At 43.0% G+C, this 20,786-nt stretch overlaps 2 pseudogenes across 1 annotated transcript; both read right to left on the reverse strand.

Annotated features, from left to right (window-relative positions):
- Positions 1-2,212: 2,212 nt before the first annotated feature.
- Positions 2,213-2,993, reverse strand: LOC147967173 (uncharacterized; annotated as a pseudogene).
- Positions 2,994-3,418: 425 nt separating this feature from the next.
- Positions 3,419-5,921, reverse strand: LOC147967174 (eukaryotic initiation factor 4A-III homolog B-like; annotated as a pseudogene). The gene is made up of 6 exons (XR_015609324.1): positions 5,580-5,921; positions 4,931-5,038; positions 4,735-4,854; positions 4,228-4,403; positions 4,047-4,133; positions 3,419-3,725 (listed from the first exon to the last, which is right to left on the reverse strand). The product of XR_015609324.1 is annotated as a eukaryotic initiation factor 4A-III homolog B-like (transcript).
- Positions 5,922-20,786: the final 14,865 nt, after the last annotated feature.

The following is a 20,786-nucleotide window of genomic DNA, read 5'->3' on the forward strand; positions in this document are numbered from 1 at the left end:
AGAAATGAATTAATGGCATTGATATCACCCTTAAAGAAGAAAAATAACAATTGAATCAAAATCAAAATATTGAATTTTTATACGGAACAATGTATTAGTGCAATTTGTATAATAATAAAGATAATAAAAAAACCTGCACACAACTTTGCACTAAAATTCCACTTCTGTAGTATGCAAACAACAATCAAATAAAAATGTAGTTTTCTCATATATTATATAGTATTTGTGTGTATACATTTGCCGTCATCCAACCTCCTAGAAATACCTAAAAAAGAAAAATACCAACTAATAAAGAAAAAAAATAACAAAAGGAGAATGCATAAAACAGAAAAACAGAAGAAACAAACAAAGCTAAAGAGGGATGGGTTGGGCACTACATGTAATGGGCTTCAGCCCAGTAGCAAAAAGACTGGCCCAAATATTTGGTCAGTCAAAATAAAAACAACCCAAGCCAGCTCACAAAACAGTCCCAAAAAAAACGCAGCGCACATCCCAGAACAAGAATCAACGACCAAAAAATCGACTGGCCCAAATTTAAAATTCAGGCGACTTACATATAGCTAAAGTGGCATAGGAAATGTATGCCCCAATAGAAAATTTGATCTCCAAATCCCCACTCTCAGTGAGTTCCTTTTTCGTCGAATTTACGAATCCCGTATGCTTGAAGACGCTTAATTCAAAAGTTCTGAACTTGCGAAATATCATGTAGTTCTAAAAAATAAAAAGCATATGCATGCTTATTGAAAGAAGTAAAAAAAGGAACCATACGATTCTTCCTGGAAAAAATCATGTGCTCTGAGGAGAACAAGTGAGTTGTAGCATCACAGACGGAGGCAAAGGAGCAGGTTGATCGGTGCGGGTTACGGGTGAGGGGTTCGTCGCCGTTGCTGGAATTCCATGGTGGGGATGGCGGGGCAGCGAAGAGGTCGCGGGAGTGCCACCAACCGCGGGGGTGAAGGCCGGTGATTAGTGCTAGGTTGGAGGGCGACGTTGGAAGGAAGAAGATGAATCGGTTGGTGGCCGTTCGATATTGATTTGACAGTAAAAAAATGCAGGTACATGATGAACGGGTGTTCCCAAAGTTTTTTTTGTCCAAATTTGGCTGAGTGTTGAATGTAGATTCAAAGATTCCAGGAGTTGTAAAGTATTAAAATTAAGTAGGCGATGTTGCAAGGTGACGTGAGAAGATAATTTTGGGCATGGTTTTTATCACTCCAGCATTTCTAAGAATAAAGAGTGCCATTTTTTTTGTTCTTCTTCATTTCATTCATTGCGATTACCGGAATAATTTCCGGCAGGGGAAACCAAGTCGAGTCGGCCTTGATCAGCCGGCTGGTTCATACTCCCTCCGTTCCTAAATACTCCCTACATTCCCTTATACAAGGCCACATAGTCCCTCCGTTCCTAAATACTCCCTCCATTCCTAAATACTCCCTCCATTCCCTTATACAAGGCCACAAACTCATATTATAGGTATCAAAGTAAAAGTTATTGACTGTTTTACAAACCAGCTTTTATTTTTGTTAACCGGGATCATTAATATGCCACATGCATGCAAGGAAGAAGTGTGAAGGAAGTAGCTGAGTGTTATTATGACTACATGCATGCAAGTATTAAACAGGTTGGTAGTGCAAGGAAACATCATTAATTTTGGCCTCTGATTACTGTTGGTGGCCTTATATAGATGCAAAATGTATTTTTCATAGTGGTCTTGTATAAGGGAATGGAGCGAGTATAAGTCTTTTTAGATATTTCAATATATCTGTATGTAGTTCATATTGAAATATTTAGAAAGACCTTATATTTAGGAACCGAGGAAGTATTAATTATGTGCCAACATTTCTGCTGTGGTTATGGGCACGTTCTGGCACGCCAAGATCTCAGAGAGACATGCATCCAAGCTAGTAACATGATGATGGTGTGACATGCCAGCCCAGCAATGTACGTATATGCCAGCCCGCAAAGGCTGGCTCACAGCACAACCCGAATTGAATCGCAAAAAAGTGTCCCAATTCAAAAGCCCAAGGGTACAACCAAGCAACCAACCAATGTGTCTGCACGTACGTGTATAAATATGCCTGAAGCCACACTTTTTTTTTCACGTAGCATGCCTTACTATGATGGTAGTGCCATTAAATTTACAGTACTGACGGACGGTGAAGACAAATGTTCCACGCACGATGTGATGTCGTTGTCGTCGCCATGGATGGATGATGCAGAGAAGGTGGATGGAGGTTGAGTCAGTCGTCTCCGATGTGGAAGCTCAGCCGCGAGTGGCTCCGCTTGATCCTCCCGGCGGCGGCGGCAGTGACCGGCTGGTCGGAAGTAGCATGCTTGTGATCTTAATTTCTTTACGGTGCTTGATTGATACTGTATGTACTTACACATTTTGTGCAGCCTGGCGAACGCGGCCAAGACGCCGGTGGCCGAGGCGGGCACGGCGAGCAGAGGAGGCACAAGCAGGAGCAGCAGCTTCTTGCTCCACCCGGCCACGCGCCGCCGCCTCGCCGTCCAGTAGGCGTGCACCAACGCCACCACCTATCAAATGTTCAGCAGACCGTCAGCGTCAGGCCAGCATGCAACTGCCTAAACCTGCTCAATCATGCTCAGAAGAATGGATCCATCAAAGCTAGCTAAGTATATATGTTCTTCTTGCTGCCTGGATTTATTTACAGGAGCCGATCGGCCATTGAGATCGATCGCCGGCTGATGGGAGCAACGGATGGATGAACAAGTTAGCAGATGAAGAAGGTGACGGGCGCGCGGACCTCGATGGCGAGGGAGGCTAGGGCGATGCCGCGCCGGACGCCGCGGGCGCCCGCGTGGCGCCTGCTAATGCGGGCACGGACGGCGGCCTCCTCGTCGGCTACGGCCCGCAGCCGGCGCTCCACCGCGGCCGGGTCCCCCGCGGGGTCGCCGAGCTTCCACCACACGCCCGAGAAGCTGCCCGCGCGGGCCAGCCGCTTCGCCGTCGGAGCCTCCGCATCCGCCATCGGTCCAGCTCGCCTCACGAGGGTCTGTTGATCAGGCGTCAACTAGTTCAAGCTGGTGTTTTTTATACTCCTACTTCATAACTGGAACGGAATGGAGTTGTGCGCCCATGTCAACAAAGTCCACCGACCACTGCAGCAAAATAAATAAATGTCTCAACTTCTTTTACGCAAGCGCTCTCATATATACACGCATACACCCCAACATTATAAACATCCAAATCAAACGAGTACAATTTTTCAAGATTTTCTTTAGAAAAGAGATGCAGATATAGATGGCAGCAAACACCGCAACATTATAAACATCCAAATCAAACGTGATTTAGCAAGTCAAAGAATTCGTGGCATTCACCAAGTACTGAAACAAAATCTAATAATATCAAAATCGAAATGAACAGAGTGTTTTGTCTGTCATGGCGTCCAAATCAGAAGATAGCCGAACAACAAAAGAGTGTTTTACATGAGCTGGTCAATCCGTGAAAGAATATATACACTTCCCATGTTCCCAAAGCAACAAAAGAAATCTCAAGTTACAGCACCAGAAATACAGCCAAACATCGCAACCAAATCCCCACACGCACCGAGACAAAGAGAGAGGGAGGTATCGATCCAGTCCAGAGCTCAGATAAGATCGGCGACGTTCATGGGCATCTCGTCGATCTGCGTGCTATAGTACTGCTCGATGTCCCGAAGGATACGGATGTCGTCCTTGCGCACAAAGTTGATCGCCACACCCTGCCGTCACGGCACACACAAAAAAATTCATGCAAATCAAGAGTAGGCAGCATTTGGGATGCAAAGAACAAACATTTAGTTGGGATTAGTCAATCCTTGCATATTCACTTTCCACAAGAGTTTTAAAACCAAAAAAGTGTTGAATCACCAAAATTACTTCAATTGTTTTCTTTACTGAGACAGCATTATATTTTTAATTGTTTTTAGCAACACAGAAACTATAACCAAAATTCTCTAGCCTAAACTAACAACTGGTAGGTACAAGAGAGGCAGCCACAAAAGAGGAATGACTAAGCTATGAAGCAGGAGTGTGAACTTTACCTTGCGCCCAAAACGCCCAGAGCGACCAATACGATGGATGTAAAGCTCACGGTTGTTCGCGAGATCGTAATTAATGACAAGAGAGACCTGAAACAAATCCAAACAGACTCAAGTGAGTAATCAAAGATGAGCATCATCATGCAACGGCGTGCTTAAAGGTAACCAAGAAGTGAAAGCAAACAAGACTTGTCTGCTGGACATCCAGCCCTCGAGCCCAAACATCGGTTGTGATCAGAACACGGGTCGTGCCACCCTAAACTCACTCATGATCGCATCCCTTTCCTTCTGAGGCATGTCACCGTGCATAGCTGACACCGTGAAGTTGTTGGTGCGCATCCTTTCAGTAAGCCAATCCACCTGGACAAAATAGAACTATCGCTTTAGCAAGCTGTGAACCATCAATTTTATAATACTTCTCAAGTCAAAGAAGCACATCGCTATAATTTAATAGCAAACAAAAAACATAGACAGACTTCAATTTTAGCACTGATCAGCACGGAACAGCATAGAAGGAACAACACGCAGATTCAGCAACAAAGTGATATGCATATGCAATGTCCATAAGGACAAACAAGAGATTGGTGTCGACAAATGCTAATTGGAGTAGAGCAGAGTACTTCAAATAACAGCAATTCACCAGGGGTAATCATATGAACAACGAGAATCATTCAACGGAGGTACACATTACATTTCTCTTAGTGTTGCAGAAAATGACAGCTTGGGTGATGGTAAGTGTATCATAAAGATCACATAGTGTATCAAACTTCCATTCCTCTTTCTCAATAGCAACAAAGAATTGTTTGATGCCCTACAAACATGACGTGGAAAATGCAAGTGCCAAATAAGATAACATACAATAAAGCAAAACAAGTGGCAGTATTTACCTCTAGGGTCAACTCATCATGTTTTACAAGGATCCTGACTGGATCAGTCATGAACTTGCTAGTTATCTCCAAGATGTCATGGGGCAGAGTTGCAGAGATCAAAACAACCTGCGTGGTACAATAATAGACACATAGAAAAGTATGAGATCTCTGTCACGGAGTTCCAACTATTTCTAGTCATCAGACTCGGAGCTCATGTTAATATTAATGCAAAAGGGCTAATATTCCTATTACATTTCTCTGCTTGAGGGATGTTACAAATGTTCAACTGATGTAGTGCTGAAGAATAATAAAGGAAACACAAAACAGATGAGCGAGTTGTGCGTTAGGTGAAAGCGTCTTACCTCAACGAGAGGGGACGCATTGCATGTTTATAGGCAGGGGCGCACCTCCTGGATAGCGCATACAGTTGGAGATTACAACTTGAGGGAGAATAAAGATATAGATAAGAATATATGGTTACATAGTTGAGTTATCTCATCTAACTACCTAACTATGCCGCACAAGTTTATATCCTCTCCTAGGCTGTCACGCTACACAACATATTGGGTTTAACACTCCCCCTTAATCACAACTTCATCAAGTTGAGATTATGCTTGAAATCTTCAAAGCTTTTGGTGGGTAATGCCTTAGTAAATCCATCTGCAACCTGATCCCTGGAATGCACAAACCGAATCTGAAGTAGCTTTTGAGCTACTCGCTCTCTCACAAAGTGGAAATCAATTTCAATGTGTTTTGTTCTGGCATGAAAAACTGGATTAGCAGATAAATAAGTGGCACCCAAGTTATCACACCAAAGGCAGGGAGCTTGAGCACTTTTAATACCTAGCTCCTTCAGAATAGATTGCACCCATATGATCTCAGCAGTAGCATTTGCCAATGCCTTATACTCAGCCTCAGTACTGGATCGAGAAACAGTAGCCTGCTTCCTTGCACACCATGAAATCAGATTAGGACCAAAGAACACTGCAAAGCCACCAGTAGACCTCATGTCATCTAGGCAACCTGCCCAATCCGAATCTGAGAAGGCACTGACTAGTGTGGATGATGACTTGCTGAAGTTAAGACCAATGCTAAGAGTGTTCTTGATGTTCTGACTATGCGTTTAGTAGTTGTCCAGTGAACAGTGGTGGGTGCATGAAGAAACTGACAGACTTTGTTAACAGCAAAGGAAATATCAGGTCTTGTAAGTGTAAGATATTGAAGTGCACCTACAAGACTCCTGTATTTAGTGTTGTCTTCTTGACTCAAGGCTTGCCCTTCTGTGAGAGACAGTTTTTCTGAGCTGGATAATGGAGTAGGCGAGGGTTTACACCCTTGTAAGCCAACCTTTTTTACTAAATCCATAGCATACTTTTCCTGAGAGAGGTGAAGTCCATCCTCATGTTTCCTCACTTCTATCCCTAGGAAATAGTGCAAGTCTCCAAGATCCTTAAGAGCAAACTCTGTACTGAGATCCTTCAAAAGTCCTGTGATAGCTTCATCAGAGGAGCTTGTAACAATGGTATCATCAACGTAGATGAGAACAAATATACATGTGTTGCACTTGTTGAAGGAAATATGCCCTAGAGGTAATAATAAAGTTATTATTTATTTCCTTATATCATGATAAATGTTTATTATTCATGCTAGAATTGTATTAACAGGAAACATAATACATGTGTGAATACATAGACAAACAGTATGTCACTAGTATGCCTCTACTTGACTAGCTCATTGATCAGAGATGGTTAAGTTTCCTAACCATAGACAAAGTGTTGTCATTTGATTAATGAGATCACATCATTAGGAGAATGATGTGATTGACTTGACCCATTCCGTTAGCTTAGCACACGATCGTTTAGTATTCTGCTATTGCTTTCTTCATGACTTATACATGTTCCTATGACTATGAGATTATGCAACTCCCGTTTACCGGAGGAACATTTTGTTCGTGCTAAATCTAGTTAGGCAGAGGAATCCTTGCTAATTTTGGCAAGTTTTTTTGCTTTCACATCCGAGTTAAAGAAAACTGGAATTGATCTTACAAGTGGCTCAAAACGTAAGACTGCCTGATTCCATTTTAAGGTTGTCACTAACCTGGTAGTTTTATTTGGTGATGCAGTTTGTAAGTTAAAATGATGCCCAGGGTTCAGTTTTCCTTGACATAGGTGCTCCTCTCATGCTATGTCTCTCTGTTGAATAGATAGGTTCGGTTTTCCTTTGTTCTATTTCTAGTTTAAGCATAAGCAGGTTCTAGTAAGTGTCTGTGCATGTGGCTCATGAGTCGGAATATCTAATCTAATTAGGGACTGCAGACCTGCTGTGTCATCTGCAAACTAGCTTGCATTCATTTCAGAAATTTCTGAATTCTTTGATCTTTGCTTTCACTCAATGATTGTGGTAGTCAAATTAGATGCCTCCTCTGCTGCAATTCACTCGTCTCCCTGTCATGGTTTGTCTTGAATTTTGGTAGTGTGACAAACACATTAGTAAATTCTAGTTTATGGGTGCTAATTCTAGTTACTTTATATGAAGCAAAAGTTATCTTGTAGCCATCTAATGTGCAGTTCTAATAATATTTCATATCCTGTTTTTTAGTTGTATATGTCATTCGTGCATTAATTCCTTTTCTTATGTACCAGCTCCCTAATCATGTTTTTTTGTTTTTTGGGTTGCTATCTTAGGAGAGCGTCCTATATGGGGAAGCAAAGCAGCAGCATGCTGCTCCTTTGGAAGGTCGGCTCCTAGACCATTTGTGCTCTTCTTGATACTAGCTCTTTGTATTGTTGCTGCATTGATGCTGAGATTTAAGTGAGATGGATGCATTTTTCCTGTAATTTGGTTGTGACAGGCAAGACTTACTGTATGTGAGGCTTGTGAGCTCGCTTTAGTTTTCTTTCCTGTAATACTGTAAGCGAGATGGATGTATTTTTTGGTGCATGTAGTGTTCTTTCCTGTACTCATGTAGTACCTGGAGTAGTTATGTTCTTTGCAGCATGATCAACATCTTACTCCTGTAGTTGTCTTACCCATAGTACTCCTGTAGGAGTAGCTGTATACTCCTGTAGTTTTTCCTACCTGTAGTGCAGAGAATGAGTAGTTTGTCCTGCGTGTGTGATGTTCTTTCAAGCATCTTGGCTGTGTACTCTAATTACTAGAGTATTCTGTAGATTTTTTCAATTAAAACTACTCCAGTGATGTTCTTTCCAGCATCGACATAATTCATTTTCTTTTGCTAATGGTTACTGCTGATGGTGCTGACTTTCCATGTATGCTCTCACAATCTAAACTAATTTATAGTTTTACTGAAACTGTAGTTTTTGTAGTTTTACTATGTGTTCTTATAGTTTTACTGAAACTGTAGTTTGGTCCATTTGTACACAATCTTTGGGGTCCAGGCATACGCCTCCATGCTTGCCGGCGGCGCCCTTTCCTTCAACCTCGTCTTCCCCTCCAGCGAGCCGGACATTTGGAGGCTCATGTGGATGTGGTGCATCTAGATGTTTAGTAAGTAAGACATGTGTTTTTCAGCAAATTAGTTCTTTGTTGAGGATGATTTTTGGTGCTTATCTCTTGATGAAGTGAATATGTGGTGCTTACTGTCGTTCAATTGCTAAGAATTTTGTTGCTACTGTTAGGAGCAAAGACATGTAAGAACTAGTATGTCGTAGGCCTAGGATCTGTTCTTGGTAGGCTTTGCAAATAGGAACATGTTGTATCTCGTATATCTTTTTTGTGTGTGAAGGATGTATCTTGTATGTCTTAGGGCTAGGATCAGTTCACTACAAATTTATAAATGATCATCAACCAGCAGAATGAGGATAGACAAGCAGCCTCAAGCTGATGTTGCAACAACTTGAAACGATATGTCTAAATTGTTGAGAATATGTTATTTGATTCAGTGCTGATGCACAAAAACCTTCTCTGCAATATATTAACTGGTCATATTCTACTTCTGTAGCTATAGCTTCTCTGTGAGCCCGTGACTGCTCAAACACTATATTTGGCAATTCAATTTCACATTGCATGTGGATCATAAACTTATAGAGTATAAGCTTAGTTATTTGCATATATAAAATATGTTGACAAAGTGTTAAGTTGGATTACCGCCTCATGTTGATGGCCTTGTTTCTAAACATTTAATAATGTTTCTTTTTGGTGATCTATTGTCGTTCAGGTTGCTGCTGCTATGATGGAAGATCAGAAGAGGCATGGAGATGTGCACCACAACTTTAGTTGATGTTGCACCATGTTTTGGTGCTTGTGTATCTGTTTTTGCTTGTAAGCACACTTGTATGTGCTTGTGTATCTGTTTTTGCTTGTTTTAGTTGATGTTGGACGTGCAGACTTGTATGTGCTGTTGTGTGTATTTGGATGAATGATTTCTGAATTTAATCATTTAATTGAGAGAATTATTGAGTGTTTGCTGTTCAAATGTGTAAACTGGAAATCAGTGAATAAAAAGACCAAATGTTCTATTGGACCAAATAATATATGGGCTCTAAAAAGGCTACAACCCAGATAATAGTGGACTGGAACATTGTGCATTTCTGGAAAACCTGAACAAAAAGGCCTAATGAAATGGTTTGCAAAAGGGCCATGGCCCAGAAAATTAAAAGTCCGAATTGTAGGGCGTGGCCCATGAAGCCGACCAGAATTAACATGGAAAAAACTAAATGAGCTGAATTGTTGGGCTCGGCCCATATAGACACCTAATCGGGCCGGGCTGAATCTTATTGTTTGACATGAAAATAATAACAAACATCGATGGTTATAGTGTTATTATCTTTCTACGCGCCAGTGAAAATAAATATGCAGGTGTGCCAGTGTACTGAGTACACAAAGAAAACATAGGGAAACTTGTACTTTATTAATCTCTCATGGGGGAAAACAAATCACATGATCCCTTTACATAAGCACTCAATGGCCTGCTAGCTCGGCCAATATGACTTCGGCTATTGTGAGGTTCTGATTCACGGGGCCTCGGAAGGCTCCCGATTAATTACGTCCGCGAGCCGGAGCCACGGACCACCTCTGATTAAGCTGCTGCAATGGCCGTCGTCTTCAAGTCTCGTCTTCTCCAAGTGCTCGGTGTAGATGATGGTGATGATGTGGTGGAATAGAAGAGTGGAGCGGTACGTCCGTCGCTCCGGCGATGCTTAGTCACATCCATCTGGCTTGTCAATGTCCGATGATGAAGATGTCTGGCCTCGTCAGCTTAGACAGATGGTCGGCCTTCGCCTCGTCGGTGCCCGGCCTGGTGGTGTCCGCCTCGTCGGTGTCAGACACGGTGTGTCTTGCCTTCGCCTCGTCGGTGCCCGGCAAGATATGGATAGCATCATCGGAAGAAGACATGTCGGTGAAGTGGCTTCGCCTCGTCAGAGCTTGGACGGGGTTTGGGGAGTATGTTGATGTAGAAGTCGGAGTAGATTCGGGTGTCGCCGTGTGGCGGTGTTGCTTGAAGATGACGACAATGCGAGCTCGTCAATGTAGACCTCAGACCGTCGTGCCTCGTCGGTCTTGGCAGCGTTGGAGTATTTGTTGTCGGGGTGGCATGGGTCGCGCTCGGCTTAGACTTCTCGGCGGCCGGTTACTTCATCGGGGTGTGCAAGGGGGTACACCTTGCGGGTGTAATGATTTGGGGATACCGGCGTCAGTGTAAAAACTAACGCGCGCTCACATGGGCGTGGCCGGGGTGGTTGGCACCTCGTCTTGGCTCGACGCCGAGTATTCAGCGGTCTACCAAGACAAAGGGGGCCCGCCTCACGAGGCCGTGGAAAGGTGGCGTTGTAGAGGCCACGTCTCCTTGGGCTGGTGCTACGCCAAAGGGCGACCTGTACGCCGGCGACGCCATGGGCCTATACGCCAAGGACCTGTCCGCCATGGTGGGTGCGCCTTGCGGGAGCAATAGTTTGAGGAGACCGGCGTCAGTGTAAAAACTAACGCGCGCTCACATGGGCGTGGCCGGGGTGGTTGGCACCTCGTCTTGGCTCGACGCCGAGTATTCGGCGGTCTGCCCAGACAAAGGGGGGGCGCCTCACGAGGCCATGGAAAGGTGGCGTTGTGGAGGCCACGTCGCCTTGTGCCGGTGCTACGCCAAAGGGTGACATGTACGCCGGCGACGCTACAGACCTATACACCAAGGACCTGTCCGCCATGGTGGGTGCGCCTCTCGAAGAATGGAACCGGTCTTTGAATGCATCGTCGCAAACTATGATTCAGACGAAAATCTGTACACCACGAAGGGTGAAGTGAGTCTCGGGCTGCGTTATCAGCGAGCTCCGGTTCCGCCATACCGTCTCCTTTGAGAACGTGGTGCCAAACCTATACGCCTATGATCCTGGGCATTCCAATATATGCGGCACCTCGTCATAGATCGGATCCATCTAAAACATGGAATTACTTCTCCATGCATCACTCGATCGCCACATGATCATGAGTGTGCTATTGAGACTTCACAATAAATCGGATCCCTGTTCACCTTTCCTTCCTTGATGGCACTTGTTGGCCTTTTTGTCTTCTATGGACTCTGTTCACCGTGTGATTTGTACCTGTTTATTTTCAGATCAGCGATTCAATCTTCACCACGGGCAAGGGCCAGACTTTCGGCGGCCTCTCCATGCGTGCTTCCCGGCGGCTTCTGCCTGCTCCTTGTACCTGTATATAACAAACATAAACCTCATCTTGATTACCCGAGGTTGCTCATTGTGCTCATAATCTCATGACATCCTCTTGCAAGACCTGTTCGTCTCCACTCACAAGACGCCATGACCTGTACGTCGGTAGCGAGGGAAAAGACCTGTATAGATCAAATAAACAACAATATATTCATTCTTACCAATCTTACCATATCACCTTGAGCACCATGTAGTAGAAATGACCTCCATAGATCTTAAGGAAATATTTGTATGGAGGTATTGGAAGAAAGGATCAGCACGCATGGGGCTATAGGGATGAAATTCTGCTGGGCGTGGCCGCATGGCCTCCGTCTTCCTCAGTGGGTGTAGCCTGACGGCGGCCTCTGCTTGAGCGGCCGGCTGTGCGCGTGTCCGCCTGAGCCGCCTTGCGGCGTGGCGTTGTCGTTCTCCCCTCTCTGGCCGTGCGGGGATGTGCAGGGCGGCGGCGTCTACGCATGCGTGTGTGCGCGTGAGCAGCCTGACGGCCGCGTGTGTGGCTGTGTGCCTGTGTCCCTCTTCGGTGTGTAGCCCGCCGCCGGCAGCCACGTGCGTGAGAGCGGCCTGGCGGCCAGCCCATCTGTGTGCGCCTCCCCTCGCGAGAGATCGGATGATATCCTTTTATAGATAGGAGCTAGCACTAATAGAAAAAGGGCCTTCAGTCCCGGTTCATTAGGGCCTTTAGTCCCGGTTCTGGAACCGGGACTAAAATGTCGGTACTAATGTCTCTTCCTTTAGTTCCGGTTCAATCCAGAACTGGGACTAAAGGGCGCGGCCACGTGGAGCTCCACCTTTAGTCCCGGTTGGTAACACCAACCGGGACTAAAGGAAATTTTATGATTTTATTTTTGATTTTTTTTTTTGAAAATTGTTTTTGAATTTTTTTTTGATTTTCAAATTTCTGAATTATTTTAACCTCTAGTCTGTAATCACCACCCCTCATCACTTCTCAATTTATCCTCTAATCACTCGGATGATATCCTTTTATAGATAGGAGCTAGCACTAATAGAAAAAGGGCCTTCAGTCCCGGTTCATTAGGGCCTTTAGTCCCGGTTCTGGAACCGGGACTAAAATGTCGGTACTAATGTCTCTTCCTTTAGTCCCGGTTCAATCCAGAACCTAGTCCCGGTTCAATCCAGAACCGGGACTAAAGGGCGCGGCCACATGGAGCTCCACCTTTAGTCCCGGTTGGTAATACCAACCGGGACTAAAGGAAATTTTATGATTTTATTTTTGAATTTTTTTTTTGAAAATTGTTTTTGAATTTTTTTTTTGATTTTCAAATTTCTGAATTATTTTAACCTCTAGTCTGTAATCACCACCCCCCATCACTTCTCAATTTATCCTCTAATCACCCCTCATCATTCCAAATCATCTAACTTCCTGAACGGTCACCCATCCTTCCACTCCCCCAGCCTGAGCACGCTTAACTTCCGGGTTCTATTCTCCCTCGCTCCAAGTCTGCACTTGTTGTTTTCCTGACAATACTAAAATGTCAATCCTATTAACCTTCAGGAATTTTGCTTGAGCATGAAGTGACACATTTCATAGTTTTATTTTGAAACTATTGTTTTAAAAAACAATAATTATTTAGTAACACTAATATTTCTTGAATAATTAGTTTGACCATTGTTTGACCACAGTTTGACCAGATTTGACCAAAATTGAAATAACTAAAATAATTATTTAGTAACACTAATATTCTAGAATAATTAGTTTGACCATTGTTTGACCACAGTTTGCCCACTGTTTGAATCTTTTTCGATTTTTTTCACTCTAGATCTTAAAAGCCCCGTAACTTTTTTTCTATTAGGTTTTTGAGGATTTTGAAAATGTTTAACGGATGTAACTTTTCGAGTAGATGATTTTTCATATAAAAAACTTTTTCATCCGAGTTAGTATGCAAAAGTTATTCCCAACAACTAGACTACATATCACATGGGAAACTTATTTTCTTTTATTTTTTTGACATTTCCATCATTTTCTTTTATTTTTTTAAAACTGAAAAGGCGATGCAGGGGGGTAGAGTTTGAAAATGGGACCTTTAGTACCGGTTTGTGGCACGAACCGGGACTAAAGGTCTCAACCCCATTAGTCCCGGTTCATGCCTTAAACCGAGACTAAAGGTCTAATTTTTAGTCCCGGTTTGAGGCACGAATCGGGACCAATGGTTGTGGGCCAGGAGCGAGGCCAATTGGTCCCGGTTCATCCCACCAACCGGGACCAAAAAGTCTAGATGAACCGGGACCAATGGCCCACGTGACCCGGCCAGTCCCCTGGGCTCACGAACCGGGACCAATGTCCCGGTTCTGGACTGAACCGAGACTAATGGGCTGACCCGGCCTGAACCAAAGCCCCCTTTTCTACTAGTGTAGGTTAGTGGATGAGCGAGGGAGATCCCGAGCGCGCCGCCGCAGGCTGTTGGCGAGCGGCCGATTCATGCGCAGCGGCTTGCTTATCAGGTTTGCATGGTGAGCTGCACATACCAATCCATTTGCTAGATAAGTATGCACTGCTAACTAACTCACAGGCAAATATCCATCAGGCCGTTCGGCCATGCATGCGTACGTTTGGTAGGTACTGTACGTACGGGTTGATCCTTTGGTTGCACCATCAATCTATTTTAGTAATGCTATATAAAAGATTGATAAATAGTGTCCCTCCGGCCATGCATCCATCCATCAGGGCATGGGCTGTATCATGATGTCAAGCCCACCTAATTAAGCCAAGGAAATTAGCACATGTATTTGAGAGAGAGAAGAAAATGCACGTACGGCACATTCACTTGTGCTCTTGAACGTATAAACTAGTGCTTCATATTATTATTTATATTTTCTATATGACATGCGGGCCAGGTAAATAAGTGATAAAATCTCGTCAAACAAATGCCCCCCACCAAGTGGAGTATGCACGCAAAGCAGGGCGTACTCGACTTGGTGAAATTTTAAACCGGTCGCCTATTAAACTGGCGCCTCAGACTTCTTAATCATTGTCATGATCATCATGCATTAGCAATTAATCTCGTTTTTGATTCATGGCGCAAATATTAATTGCAGCCCTCCCTTTAACCAAGGAATACTCTTCGCAGGTGTATAGGAAAAAGAAGGGGAGAGGGAAAATGTGTTGAAGGTCCAATCGAAAAGAAATGGATCACTACGGCGAAAGTCCATGCCGAAGATGGGGTAATAGTGGTGTAGTGCAGCGAAACCATGCCACAATGCAAATATGTATCCTGCGACAAAACCATGCCACAGATGAAGTAATACTGGCGTAGCGAAACCATGCCACAAGAAAAACAAAACTGCAGCGAAACCATGCTACTGATGACTGAACGAGAAACTTGGGTGAAAGTCCGCGCCACAAGTTACCCATAAAATATTGATTGTGGCGAAACCATGCCACAAAAATGAAGGTGTGCCATAGAGAAACCTTGCCACAAGCATGATAAGGTATATTGTAGCCAAACCATGCCACAAATGGAGTAATTATGGTGCATTGCTGTGAAACCATGCTACCGGTGAATGAACGAGAAACTTGGGCAAAAGTCCATGCTACAAGTTTCCTAGAATATATGGACTGCGGCGCAACCATGCCACAAATAGTTAATGGCCATCTGTAGCAAGTGTCCATGCCACAGAATGCATGCCGTAAATTGAAAATGATGCTAGACAAGAGCACATGCACCAAATAAGTGATACGAGACTACAGAGAAAGTCCATTCCATAGGCTTAAAGTATTTAAGTTCTTTATTGCAACCGTTTGCTAATACGGTGCCAGCCGACAAAGAAACCTTACTGCATCTCCATTCGACAGCGAAATACCATGCTGTGCCTTGACGGAAATTTATCAGTCTAGTTGCGACCACCGAGACCGTGGTGCCAGCCGACTAAACTGAAGGGTTTCGCAGATTCACGCTGGCCGCACTGGCGCGTTGCACTGCTCCTGTGAAGTTGGCGCATTTATGTAGATTTTTGGTTTTCCTTTTGTGTACATATTGTGTATGAAATTGTTCTTTTAGAGAAAGGAAAATTTTAGTATGCTAAATACTTGTCATGAACTGGAGTTTTTTGGTTTTTCCTTTTGTGTACATATTGTGTATGAAATTGTTCTTTTAGACAAAGGAAAATTTAGTATGCTAAATAAGAGGACATACTTAGAAAATGTTACATTAATTTGTTTACATTATAGCTTTTGTTCAGTTGATTGAGTTTCACGGTGCATGTGGATAAACTGAATCGTTGGCAATAGTTCAAGGAAGATTCAGGGGTTGAGCATTAGGTACACTGCAATCATGTTGATGCTCCTCAAGATCATGCCGCCATTATTGTTATCCTTCAGAGGGAACTTGACCTACTAATCAACAATGAATTTTATTGGTAATAAACCAACATCCTACAGTTCTACAATCAAAATTTAGTTGACTGTTGTCTTACTATATATTGTAGGTAATTTTTGTTCTTATATTTTTATGGGCCTTAAGATTAACTTATCGTTATTCCATTTCACAATCCCAAAGCATGTAAAAATATTACTTCCTCCGTCCCATAATTCTTGTCGTGGATTTAGTTCAGTTGAAAGATTCATTGTGGATTCACTAGATTCATGGTATCATTTTAAGACAGATTTATGGCTATGTCATACAATACGTAGGTAGGCGTGTATGATTCTTTTTCAGTAAAAAGTATTGGTGCAGAGCTAGAAGAAAACCTTGAGATGGTCCAACTTTTTGTATGTGTGCTATTGTTAGATAGTGATTTGTATGGTATCTCGTATTTTCCTCTGATTATACGTGTGTTACACGTGCACGCTTACTAGTCTCTTCAAGTTCTAACAAATACACAATTAACTCGACCAATTTATTTCTCTTTTCATCATTAGCATCATTTATAGGCTCAACCATAACTCTTTCAAGCTCTCTGTGAGCTTTCCTTAACCGCTTCTTCGACTTCTTAAGGACCCGATGGTCCCAATCATGGAAGCGCACATGCATCTTGTTTAGTTTTTCTTATATATTCGTCAGATTTGGATAAGTTGCAGCCTTTGTCCACGCCTCCCTCCCACCGCCGGGGTCGAAACCCCACACGAATTGTTATTTTTCTGTCACGAGAGCAGCCCACTCATGACCCGCGACGCAACCCCCACGCAAGCAAAAGAGTCTCCCCCTCCGTCTCTCTCCCCACGTCTCCCCACTTCTCTGAAGAATGCTCGTGTGCTGCTCCCCACGTCTCTACTGATGATTAATTGGTGACTTAAAGTAAAGCATCTGATCGAGGTAACAAAACACTGATTGCAGTACATGATTAGTTAGACTGCTTAGCTCTGATTTTATTTTATTTTAAGTCACCATTTCCACTTGATCTATGCATATTTTATACTTACCATACTATAGAGTTAAGAGTATAATTTTTCATTACTTATTTGGCATACTTAACCACATAAAAAGGTTAAATATAATTTGTGTTTTTATTTTATTAAATATTTGTAATGTTTATGATTGAAATATACTCATGTGTTAGGCTGAATTCAATTTTTACTTTATAAATAATTTATTTTTTGATACTTTTTTAAATTATATTGTTTATACATATCTATGCTAGACATCTCTAAAACAAATGGTTTAGCAAATATTGCAATAGTGGTTTAACCAGATATTTTCCCACTCCGGCTAGGGGCGGGAGCTCCTATACGGCGCTTCGCGCTCCTGACGAAGTCAAACTTATCACATCGTTTTGTCATACAGGTGCCACAAGCCATACGAGCTACTTGTCGTTGTTTCTTAGTAGCAGAGGCGAAAACATAATAACTAGGCTGCAGCGCTATTTTATTCATATATTGTACCACTTAATTTTTTTTGAATCGATTGGAAAAAACATTGTGATTTTGAAAAATGTTTTCATCGATTTCGTAAAAAAGTTCATCAAATTTGAAACAAAAGTTCATCAATTTTGAAAAAAGTTCACCGGATTTAAAAAAGTTCACCGGATTTGAAAAAAGTTCACCAGATTTGAAAAAAAGTTCACCGGGTTTGGAAACAAATTCACCGAATTTGAAAAAAGTTCATCGACTTTGAACAAAATTTCATCGAATTCAAAAAAAGTTCATCGAATTTGAAAAAGAGTTCACTAAATGCGAAAAAATAGAATTAGAAAAAAAACGTCCGACGAATTTGAAACTTTCTTTAAAAAAATACTCACGCATTTAAGAAAAGAAAAAAGGAAAGCTTCGCGAATAGAAAGGAATAAAATGGTGGAAAGAAGAGAGATTGCATGACTCATGGTGGTGTCGCAGTGGTTACTTCGATTTGCTTTCTATTGAGTAGTCTTGAGTTCGAATCTGGGTCGCGCTGCTTTTTTTATCCTTTTCAGAAAAGAAAAAGGTAGAATGGGCCGGCCCAGCTCGGACTACTGCAGGCGCCCGTTTGCAGATTGCACTGTAACGGGCGTCTGTAGCGCCAAATACGGATTCCTGCTAGGGGCGCCTGCTAGACGAATCGTTTTTTTTCTTTCTCTCTCTCAGGACAGAGAGCGGCCCACGCACAGTCCACAAAAAGAACCGATCCATCGACCTCGCATCGCGGCCCGGCCCGTTAGATACCCACGTGATAACCCACAAGTATAGGAGATCACAACAGTTTTCAAAGGTAGAGTATTCAACCCAAATTTATAGATTCGACATAAGGAGAGCCAAAGAATATTTGAAAGTATTAGCAGTTGAGTTGTCAATTCAAGTAACAGCAATGATAATAGTGATAGCAATAATTTTGTAGCAAGTGTAACAGCGATAATAGCAGTACTAACTTAGCAAGAAAAATATAAGATAAATTCGTAGGCATTGGATCGGTGACTTGTTGGATGATATTCATCATGGGACAGTCACTGAAGGAAATATGCCCTAAAGGCAATAATAAAGTTGTTATTTATATTTCCTTATATCATGATAAATTTTTATTATTCATGCTAGAATTGTATTAACCACAAACTTAGTATATGTGTGAATATGTAGACAAACAGAGTGTCACTAGTATGCCTCTACTTGACTAGCTTGTTGAATTAAAGATGGTTAAGTTTCCTAACCATAGACATGAGTTGTCATTTGATTCACGGGATCACATCATTAGAGAATGATGTGATTGACTTGACTCATTCCGTTAGCTTAGCATTCGATCGTTTAGTATATTGCTATTGCTTTCTTCATGACTATAAGATTATGCAACTCCCGAATACCGAAGGAACACTTTGTGTGCTACCAAATGTCACAACGTAATTGGGTGATTATAAAGGTGCTCTACAGGTGTCTCCGATTGTACTTGTTGAGTTGGCATAGATCGAGATTAGGATTTGTCACTCCGATTGTCGGAGAGGTATCTTTGGGCCCTCTCGGTAATGCACATCATTATAAGCCTTGCAAGCAATGCAACTAATGAGTTAGTTGCGGGATGATGTATTACGGAACGAGTAAAGAGACTTGACAGTAATGAGATTGAACTAGGTATTGAGATACCGATGATCTAATCTCGGGCAAGTAACATATCAATGACAAAGGGAACAACGTATGTTGTTATGTAGTTTGACCGATAAAGATCTTCGTAGAACATGTAGGAGCCAATATGAGCATCCATGTTCCGCTATTGGTTATTGACCGGAGACGAGTCTCGGTCATGTCTACATAGTTCTCGAACCCGTAGGGTTCGCACGCTTAACGTTCGGTGACGACCGGTAATATGAGTTTATGTGTTTTGATGTACCGAAGGTAGTTCGGAGTCCCGAATATGATCACGGACATGACGATGAGTCTCGAAATGGTCGAGACATAAAGATCGATATATTGGATGACTATGTTTGGACTTCGGAAGGGTTCCGGACAAGTTCAGACAAATACCGGAGTACCGGGGGGTTACCGTAACCCCCCAGGGAGTCTAATGGGCCTATTGGGCCTTAGTGGAGAAGAGGAGGGGCGGCCAGGGCAGGCCGCGCGCCCCCTCCCCCTCTAGTCCAAATTGGACAAGGAGGGGGGCGGCGCCCCCCCTTTTCTTCCCCCTCTCTCCTCCTTCCCTCTCTCCTACTCCTACTCTTGGATGGGTTGGAGTCCTACTCCCGGTGGGAGTAGGACTCCCCTTGGGGTGCGCCTAGGAGGGCCGGCCCCTCCCCCTCCTCCACTCCTTTATATACGGGGAAGGGGAGCACCCCATAGACACAAGTTGATCAGTTGATTTTTTAGCCGTGTGCGGTGCCCCCTCCACCATAATTCACCTCGGTCATATCGTAGCAGTGCTTAGGCGAAGCCCTGCGCCTGTAGCATCATCATCACCGTCATCACGCCATCGTGCTGACGGAACTCTCTCTCGAAGCTCTGCTGGATCGTGAGTTCGAGGGACGTCATTGAGCTGAACGTGTGCTGAACTCGGAGGTGCCGTGCATTCGGTACTTGAATCGGTCGGATCGTGAAGACGTACGACTACATCAACCGCGTTGTCATAACGCTTCCGCTTTCGGTCTAAGAGGGCATGTGGACAACACTCTCCCCTCTCGTTGCTATGCATCATCATGATCTTGCGTGTGCGTAGGAATTTTTTTTGAAATTACTACGTTCCCCAACTGTGGCATCCGAGCCGGGTTTATGCATAGATGTTATATGCACGAGTAGAACACAAGTGAGTTGTGGACGATACAAGTCATACTTTGATTCGGCGGTATTGTTGGATGAAGCGGCCCGGACCGACATTACGCGTACACTTACGCGAGACTGGTTCTACCGACGTGCTTCGCACACAGGTAGCTGGCGGGTGTCAGTTTCTCCAACTTTAATTGAATCAAGTGTGGCTACGCTCGGTCCTTGAGAAGGTTAAAACAACACATACTTGACGAAATATCGTTGTTGTTTTGATGCGTAGGTAAAAATGGTTCTTGCTCAGCCCGTAGCAGTCACATAAAACTTGCTATAATTTTTCCAACTTTGTCTCGGTTTTCACTTTTGTTTTCTTTCTTTTTTTCTTCATTTTTTTGTTTCTTTCTCGATTATCTTCTTTTTTTCTTCTTATTTCTTTGTTTCCTTTTTTTCCTTTTTTCTTGATTTTAAGTGCACATTCAACATTTTTCATATACATTAGAAACATTTTTATACACACGTTAAACCTTTTTTTAAATACATGATTAAAAATTATTTGAAATCTTATATTTTTTTATGTCTACTTTTTTTCCAT

Source organism: Triticum urartu, chromosome 6A (genome assembly GCF_056163025.1).
Source record: "Triticum urartu cultivar PI428250 chromosome 6A, HENAU_Tu73, whole genome shotgun sequence".
NCBI lineage: Eukaryota > Viridiplantae > Streptophyta > Magnoliopsida > Poales > Poaceae > Triticum > Triticum urartu.